The sequence below is a fragment of the Saimiri boliviensis genome, chromosome 2, assembly GCF_048565385.1.
Source record: "Saimiri boliviensis isolate mSaiBol1 chromosome 2, mSaiBol1.pri, whole genome shotgun sequence".
In the NCBI taxonomy this organism is placed as follows: domain Eukaryota; kingdom Metazoa; phylum Chordata; class Mammalia; order Primates; family Cebidae; genus Saimiri; species Saimiri boliviensis.
The window spans coordinates 150,793,417-150,803,031 of NC_133450.1; the positions used below are offsets into that span (position 1 = coordinate 150,793,417).

At 39.5% G+C, this 9,615-nt stretch overlaps 1 protein-coding gene and 1 pseudogene across 1 annotated transcript in view; one reads left to right on the plus strand and one right to left on the minus strand.

The window, feature by feature from the left end:
- ABHD17B (abhydrolase domain containing 17B, depalmitoylase) overlaps window positions 1–8,538 on the plus strand; it is a 77,768-nt gene extending 69,230 nt beyond the window's left edge. The window contains exon 6 of the mRNA XM_074394671.1: window positions 4,578–8,538. The gene's annotated coding sequence lies outside the window, so the exon portion shown is untranslated. The remainder of the gene's footprint in view (window positions 1–4,577) is intronic.
- Window positions 8,539–8,554: 16 nt separating this feature from the next.
- Window positions 8,555–9,180, minus strand: LOC101030981 (high mobility group protein B3 pseudogene; annotated as a pseudogene).
- Between the last annotated feature and the right edge of the window lie 435 nt (window positions 9,181–9,615).

Here is a 9,615-nt window from a genome sequence, read left to right on the forward strand (position 1 = left end):
TGTCATTGGCATATTGATAAGGATTGCATTGAACCTGTAGTTTCCTTAATATTGATTTTTCCAATCCATGAACATGCATTATCTTTTCATTTTTTTGTGTGTTCCTTTCAATTTGTTCCATCGGTGTTTTATAGTTTTCATTGTAGAGATTTTTCTCACTTTTTTTGGTTAATTCTGTGAAAGGAAAATCAGTCTTGGGACCCTAAAATCACTAAGCCAAAGGGGAAAGTCAAGCTGGGAACTGTGCCAGGCAAACCTATCTTCTATTTTATTTCCCACACGGAAATTCCTTGTGGGTCTCAAGATTTTTACCCTAAAACAGTTCTGTTGGATTTCACTCTGTTAATATAAATCAATAGCTTATCTTCAGCGACAAAGGACAGAACTAAAAGTCATTCCTCTGCTCACCTGAGACAAATGCATTTCTGATTGCTTCCTCTGCCCTATCATTTATGTAAAATGTAGATTCACTGAGCCAGACTAAGGCACAATTGACTATTCCTCTACTCACCTCTCACATGTAACTTGTGTGTTCAGTGAAAGGCTGATCAAAGACTCAAAAGAATGCAACCACTTGTCTCTTACCTACCTATAACCTGGAAGCCCCCAATTCCAGTTGTCCCAACTTTCTGGACTAAACCAATGTACATCTTGCACATGTTAGTTGATGTCTCGTGTCTTCCTAAAATGTATAAAAGCAGGCTGTACCCTGACCATCTTAGGCACATGTCATCAGGACCTCCTGAGATTGTGTCACAGGCATGTCCTTAACCTTGGCAAAATAAACTTTCCAAATTAATTGAGATCTGTCTCAGATACTTTCAGTTCACAATTCTTAAGTATTTAATTTTGTTTGTAGCTATTGTAAATGGGATTACTATTTAAATTTCTTTTTCAGATTGTTCATTGTTGGCATATAGAAATGCTGCTGATTTTTGTAGGCTGATCTTGTATCTTGGAACATTACAAAATTTGTTTATCTGTTCTAATAGTTTTTGGTGGAATCTTCAAGTTTTTTGAAATATAAAATCATGTCATCTTCCAACAAGGATAATTTGATTTCTTCTTTTCCAATTTGAATGCCCTTTATTTCTTTCTCTCGTCTGATTGCTCTAGCTAGGGCTTCCAGTACTACGTTGATTAACAGTGGTGAGCATGTTCCAGATCTTAGAGGAAAGGCTTCAGGTTTTCCCCCATTCAATACAATATTAGCTGTGAGTCTGTCATCAGTTACACATAGCTTTTATTATGTTGAGACATTTTCCTTCTAAACCTAGTTTTTTAGTGTTTTATCTTGAAGAGATGTTGAATTTAATCAAAATTTTTTTAGCATCAATTGAAATGTCATTCAGTTTTTGTTCTTCATTCTGTTGATGTGATATAGCACATTGATTCATTTGCATACATTGAAACTTCCTTGCATCCCTGGGATAAATCCCATTTGGTCATGATGAATGATCTTTTTAATGTGCTGTTGAATTTGGTTTGCTAGCATTTTGTTAAGGATTTCTGCATCAATATTTATCAGAGATATTGGCCTATAGTTTTCTTTTCTTGATGTGTCTTAGTCTGATTTTGGTATCAAGGTAACGCTGGCCTCAGGGAATGAGTTTGGAAGTATTCCCTCTTTCTCTGTTTTTCAAAATAGATTGGTAGTATCGGTAATAGTTATTTAAATGTTTGGTATAATTCAGCAATGAAGCTGTCAGGACCTGGATTTTTCTTTACTGGGAACTTTTTATTACCCCACATGATCTTTACTGACACTTCCATCAGAAGTCGGGGAGTATTTTTATTATTTAAGGTGGGGATAAAAGTCCCAACACCCCACTTAGTCTTCTCTAACACCACTAGCAGATGGAGGAAAAGGGGGGTGCTTTGTTGCAACTTGGCAAGGTCATAAGTCTAGGCTCCTCACTTGGCTTTTGGTGCAGGTGTGAATGGGTTACATTTTTTTCTGTGGTATTTGGCTGGAATAGTTGTTGTAAAAAAATTTTTTTTTAATTCCATGTATGAGAGAGATCACATATGTGGAATTTAAAAAGTTGTTAAATCCTGAATTTAACAACTTTTTTAATTTACTGAATTAAATTTCTTTTTTAATTTACTGAATATGCAGTATTCAATTTACTGCTTTTATTACCTTTGGGTATATACACAGTAGTAAGATTGCTAATTATATGGTAATTCTGTTTTTAATAGAATCTCCATATTGTTTTTCATAAGGTCTATACTAATTTTCTTTTTTTTTTCTTTTTTGTCTGAGATCGAATCTTACTCTGCTGCCCAGATTGAAGCACAGTGGTGTGATCTTGGCTCACTGTGCCTCTGCCTCCTGGGTTTGAGCAATTCTCCTGGGTTCGAGCAATTCTCCTGCCTCAGCCTCCCAAGTAGCTGAGACTACATGCCTGTGCCACATGACCGGATAATTTTTGTATACTAATTTTCATTTCTACCAGCAATGAGTAAGGGTTCCCTTTTTTTTTTTTTAACATCCTTGCCAACACTTGTTGTCTTTTGGATTTTTGATAGTAGCCATTCTACCTGGAGTAAAGTCACATCTCATTATAGTTTTTATTTGTATTTCCCTGATGATCAGTGATGTTGAATATTTCACCTATCAGTTGGCCATCTGCATTTTTTTTTTTTTTGAGACGGAGTTTCGCTCTTGTTACCCACGCTGGAGTGCAATGGCGCGATCTCGGCTCACCGCAACCTCCGCCTCCTGGGTTCAGGCAATTCTCCTGCCTCAGCCTCCTGAGTAGCTGGGATTACAGACACGTGCCACCAAGCCCAGCTGATTTTTTGTATTTTTAGTAGAGACGGTGTTTCACCATGTTGACCAGGATGGTCTCGATCTCTCGACCTCGTGATCCACCCGCCTCGGCCTCCCAAAGTGCTGGGATTACAGGCGTGAGCCACCGCGCCTGGCGTTTTTTTGTTTTTGTTTTTTTTTAATAAATACCTATTCAGGATTTTTGCCCATTTTTAAATTTGTTGTTGTTGTTGTTGAGTTGTTTGAGTATCTTACATATTTTGTGTATTAACTCTTTCTCAGGTGTTTAGTTTGCAAATATATTCTTCCATTCTGTCGGTTGTCTCTTTGCTCTGTTTATTGCATGTGCTACCCCTTTTCTTGTCCTGTAATAAGAGAGAGCTGACTTTTATTAGGTCTTTTTTGTCTGTACCTTAGAAAATTAGCATTTTCTAATTGCTCTTTTCTCTAGCACCCAGTCTGGGCTATATGAAGCAAGAAGAAAATCCATAATCCCTAAACTGAGCCCATCCTCTCTCTCCCTTTTAGAAACTTCTTATGGTTGTTTTATATACACTATCCAGGGCCTGTAACTGTACTTAGCAGGAGAAATAAGAAGATGTGTGTCTACTCCATTCTGTCTTGAAACCAGAAACTCAGAATCAGATTCATTCCTGAGGTTCTGCTTTCACTGCTTTGGCATTACAGAGGTTCTAGGAGGGAAAATCGATATTGAAGCCCATATACTTTTTATTGCTAACATTCACCACTCCTAAGTTTCAGTCCATCTAGGTACGTGTAAAGAGTTTTAAAGCCACACCTAGCACAACACAGCTTTTCTCTTCCTGTGTCATTGGAACAGGTGGCAAATCAGACGATTCTGGTGCCAAAAATCTGTTTGCCAGATGTTGAGTTGTTTGCCTCTGGCTAGGGAAGTGTGCCCTCACCAGCTGTGCGTTTTTTGGAAAATACATCCACCAAGACAGATCTCAATTCTCTATCATGAAGGCACCACTTGCTTTCATGGCATTTTAGAACCAAACTGAAACTATCTTTTGCAAATGACGTTCTGTGCTGTGGTAAGAGAAGGAACCACTTACTTTTACAAATTTCTTTTTTTGAGACGGTGTCTCGTTCTGTCACCCAGGCTGGAGTGCAGTGGCATGATCTTGGCTTACTGCAACCTCTGCTTCCCAGGTTCAAGGAATCCTCCCACCTCAGCCTTCCAAATAGCTGGGACTACACAGATGTATGTCCCCGCACCCGGCTAATTATTGTCTTTTTAGTAAGATGGGTTTTTATTATGTTGGCCAGGATAGGTCTTGAACTCCTGGCCTCAAATGATCCATCTGGCATGACCTCCCAAAGTGCTGGGATTACAAGCATGGGCCACCATGCCTGACCTACATATTTCAAATGTACTTTCTAACAACCAGTGCAAGCACTTCAAACCTTTACATCTTTTCTGCTGGCACAAATTTCCAGTAGCAACTGGAGCTGCTGTTGAGGAAAGCACAGTTTGTGCATTGCAGAAAGGCACTCAGCCAATGGAACAAAAGGGAGCAGAGACCCAGTTCAAGCTCTGCTGGCCAAATCATGTACCCACAGGGCTGCATCACCCAGAGGGGGTGCCTTTTTCAAATGTGCACAAAGGCTTTCTATAAGCAATCAGCTGAGCCCTGAATCTAACAATAGCAGTATTGCAACATCTCAAAAGAAACACTCTCTTGTATTCTGTAAACTCATTATACTTGAATATTCGATTGATACTCATGCATAATTTATATCATCATTTTAACATAATTTATTTTCATATTTTCAGGCCTATTAAGATGAGCTACAAATCATCTGAGGAAAAACACATTGTAAATTTTGACTAGGATCAAACTGGCTTTTTAAAAGATTTTCCATTCTCTTCCTGGGAGGACACCATTCTACCAGTGAGTGTTGTTAATTATCAAGTGTTGGGTGGATAACATAGGTTTCTTGATATGCACAATTCCCTGCCCCGTAGCTGTGAACATGTCCCCCTTTTCACCCACTGATCTGTTACACATCAGTATGTCCTTCCAAGGCAGTTGAAAATTCTTGCTTGTATCTGTATCACTGAATAAATTTTAAAGCTTCAAATAGGTAACTAAATAATTATGAGAAGAGGTCTCTTTCTTGTCTACTTAGCCAGCTGGTGGTCACTTAATGGGAATGTTTCTTCTCAGAATGACAGTGCTGTGTTCCTTGGATCAAAGTAACTTATAAAATATATCATTGGTCCTTACTGTAAACCAGATGTTGACCTACATATGACAAAGACTCTCTCCTTTGGCCAAAACTTTACTCAGTCTCTTCTAAGTTCTCTGTTTGACTAGGCCCAATCTTGGGCTTTCCTCTCTGTCCTTGTGGAATCCAGTTTGAACAAGAATTAATGCTAAATTAGTTTACAAAAATTTCCCACTCTTGGTGTGTTTTGACCACCCTCGATGTTGCACCATTCTGGCCTGCCTTCAGCGATAATCCTGTCCAGTCAGTTTATCCATGTACCCTAATGTTTGATGCTTTCTTAGTAATTTTCCATCTGCTGACTGCCACCCTACTCCTTGGTTGTAAATCTCCCCTGGTCCTTGTTGGAGTCCAGTCTAATCTCTCTTCCCTGCTGCAAGGCCTCGTGTCAGTGGTCCAATAACCTATCACCGTGGCTCCCTTTTGAATTTAGTTGGCCTTCCCATCTTTAACAAGTACTTGGATAAGTTTTTTTCTTTAACAGATGTAAAACAGTTGGCTCATTTCAAAATAATAAGAGAGCATCAAGGCATACCGCAGTCTCTTAATATGTAACAATGACCCTTTATTTCATGGCTTCTCCAAAATATTAAACTCAAAAATGTAAATGCTGATGACAAGCTTGTCACAGTGCCAGAAACTCTGAATTAGAGTTGAAAAGACCTGGGCTTAATTTCCCTCCCTGCCATTATCTTTTGCTCAATTCAGCACATCTCTAAACATCTCTGCATCCCAGAGTTTATGTCTACTAGATGAAGAGCTTTAACTGACTCTAAAACACTCCCGTTTTATTTTATTTTTTTAGAGATGAGGTCTTGCTGTGTTGCTCAGCCTGGATTCAAACTCCTGGGCTCAAGGGATCCTCCCATCTCAGTCTCCTGAGTAGCTGGAACTTAAAACACTCTGATTTTTATTTTTCCCAAACAAGTACAAATACAGCTTGAGCGAATCCTTTGAGTTGTATTTTTTTCTTTCACACATTTACTTTCATTTGACCAACACATTTAAAACTTTTTCCCCTTCATGTACAAATTGTTTTCCAATCTACTAATCTCTTCTTTCTCAAATATCATTTGTAACAGTGTAGACAATAATTCTATAAATAGCCATACCCCTTTTGCCATATGTTATTATGCCAGGCCATTTTGAAAATCTGTAAAGAAAGCAATCAATTTTCAATTTACTTCCTATAAATTGTCTTTTAGTAGTTAGGGATGAACAGAATACATGTTTTATTATCTTACTACTAATAATATACAACAACATTGTATAAGGGATGGTATTATGAAAAGTAGATTAAATGACAAAATTTAGCAAATACGGCCCTCTAAATGCTTGTCATAAGCCTTTATTTCCACCCTGCCACATAAACGAACTTCCACTATCAAAATGTTTAGTTTCCAAGTGTCTAGTTTAGAAATATCCATCCAATGTCAGGGATTGGATGAATACAAAACAAATCCCATGAGAAGACCAGGTTCTGGTCCTCATTCTGCCATATGCCATGAGATCCTGACTGAGACCTTTGTTTCCACATCCGAAAAATGAAGATTAGTACATGCTAATTTAGATGCTCTATTAGTTAAATGTTTCCAATCTTATAACTCTATGTCAAATAGTTCTTAGACTATTCTTTAGAAATCTCAGATATTCAGAGCTAATAACTCCTAATATACAGATTAGGAAACTGGGACTCGAATAAACTAAGTAATTTGTTCACAGTCACAAAGCTCATCTGTAGAGTACCTGATTTTTTATCCAGATTGGTCTGATTCCAAAGCTCATCTTTTTAGCTCTACCTTCAGTGAAATTCTCCCCTTTCAGGATGTTAAGAGAAGAAACCCTTCTTATTGTAAAGACACAAGTATGGCTTTTATAACCTTAGCATAAAATCTATACCAGGCGTCCCCAAACTTTTTACACAGGGGGCCAGTTCACTGTCCCTCAGACCGTTGGAGGGCCGCCACATACTGTGCTCCTCTCACTGACCACCAATGAAAGAGGTGCCCCTTCCTGCAGTGCGGCAGGGGGCTGGATAAATGGCCTCAGGGGGCCGCATGCGGCCTGCGGGCCATAGTTTGGGGACGCCTGATCTATACCCTAAAGAAGAGCCTACTTGGAAAAAGTACTGGACTGTCTGAAAGTTGCCTTCTATACCTTCATCTACAATGAACTAAGACAGGGGTTCTCTAAGTGTAGTTCCTGGACCAGAAGCATTAGTAATACCTTGTATTACTTGCTAGGAATGCATTCTCAGTCTCTACCCATTGCATACTGGATCAGAAACCCTGTGGATGGGTCCCAGCAATCTGTGTTTTAACAAGTCCTCCAAGTGGTTCTGATGCATGATACGGTTTGAGAAGCACTGAGCTAAGTTATGTGGCCTTGAGCAATGCATGCAACAACTCTCAGCTCCAGTTGCCAGCTCCAAAATCCCATGGTACTTCTGTGACCTAGCATCTGAATTATTAACAGGAGAATAGCTGGGCATGGTGGCTTATACCTATAATCCCAGCACTTTGGGAGGCTGAGGTGGGTGAGTCATGAAGTCAGGAGTTCGAGACCAGCCTGGCCAACATAATGAAACCCCATCTCTACTAAAAATACAAAAATTAGCCAGGTGTGGTGGCACATGCCTGTAATCCCAGTGACTCGCAAGGCTGAGGCAGGGGAATCGCTTGAACTGGGGAGGCAAAGGTTGCAGTGAGCAGAGATTGCGCACTGTACTCCAGCCTGGGTGACAGAGTTGAGACTCCATCTGAAAAAAAAAAAATAGGAGACTAGATTGGATTCATATCCCTAGTTTTGAAAACTAATACCCATTAAGGTAAAGAAGGAGAAAGCAGGTAAGGAGGACAAAGAGGACAACCTTTCACATAGCCCACAATTAGTCAAAGTGGCAATTTTGTTTGTGATAATGTATGGCACTGATGCTGGTGACATCCCAAATTAGGACATCTTTTTTGGAGTCATCTGAATGCATCTCTTTGGGAATTTAAAAATTTATTAGGCAACTTGGAGCTCAGCTCAAAGAAAGAATCAATTTAAAATATGCTCTTTCCTTAGCACTGCCTTAAGTCACTCAGGAGACAGTTTCTGGGAATGAAGTCCAATAGATCTTTTTCATAAACTGGAACAAAGTAATATCTTTTTCTAGGAGTTAAAACCTTTCCCTCCTCATCCTGGACATGACATATATATTGGGATCTATTTCAACCAAAGATGACATAATCAGCCTTCCAGGTAGCTTTAGGAACTCATGTTTCCCCAGCTCAGCAATGACTCAGCAGACAGCAGGGAGTATGAATGGCCTTAAGTGCCATACTGGCGCCAAGGGTCATATTGTCATTATTTATTAAACGTTTGATCTGCCCAGAGCCTAAGTAGTTGTAACTTCATTCTTTGTTTTTTCTTTTTTCTTTTTTTTTGTAACTCCATTCTTATGTAGTGCATGTCTTGAGTCGGAAATCTCGTCATTAGGTTAGAAAAGATACCATTTTTCTTTTTTTGACAGATAAACAGTTATTTTATCGCTCCCCCTTCCCCTCCCCTCCCGCCCCACTCTTCTTCTTCTTCATCTTCCTCTTCCACTTTTTTCCGGGCAACTTTAGTGGGACCCTTTGCACCATCAAACTTTCCTTTTGACTTATAGTCAGCAACATCCTTCTCATACTTCTTCAGCTTCGCCGCCTTAGTGATGGAAGGCTGCTTTTCGCTGTCATTTAGGTTCTTCCACATCTCACCCAGCTTTTTTTTCCATGTCTCCAATAGAGATGCCAGGGTTTGTGGATTTGATCTTGGGGGGGAATTCTGAGCAGAACAGGAAGAATCCAGACGGTGGCCTTTTGGGGGCATTAGGATCCTTCTTCTTCTTGCCTCCCTTAGCTGGTGCATCATCCTTCATTTCCTGGTCATAGCACACTTTATCCACCTTTTCCATTTCATCAAATTTAGATTTCTCTTTCCTGGAGCTAGATTATCTTCCACCTCTCACAACATTTCTTGGAAAATTGTGCAAAATTGACAGGGACCTCTGGGTTTTTCTTCTTATGTTCTTCTCTGCACGTCTGCACAAAGAAGGCATAAGCAGACATCTTGCCCTTTGGTTTCTTGGGGTCACCTTTAGCCATCCTGATTGTATTGTTCGCTAGTCTCAAAAAGATACCATTTTTCATCTGTGAGGTTGAAGCTACAAATCTATCATCAAAAATCTGGTACATAGTAAGTATTCAATAAATATCTGTCAAATAAAATAATGAGTTCACTAAAATAGTGCACAGGCTTAAATTTGGTTTGCAAGTAACTGTGACAGTTCTACAGCATTTTGAACACAAACTTACCTATTTCTTTTTTTATTTTTATTTTTTTTGAGATGGGGTCTTGCTCTTGTTGCCCACGCTGCAGTGTAGTGGTGTGATCTCAGCTCACTGCAACCTCCGCCTTCCAGGTTCAAGTGATTCTCCTGCCTCAGCCTCCCAAGTAGCTGGGACTATAGGCACCTACTACCACACCTGGCTAATATTTGTGTTTTTAGTAGAGACAGGGTTTCACCAACATGGCCAGGCTGGTTTTGAACTCCTGAC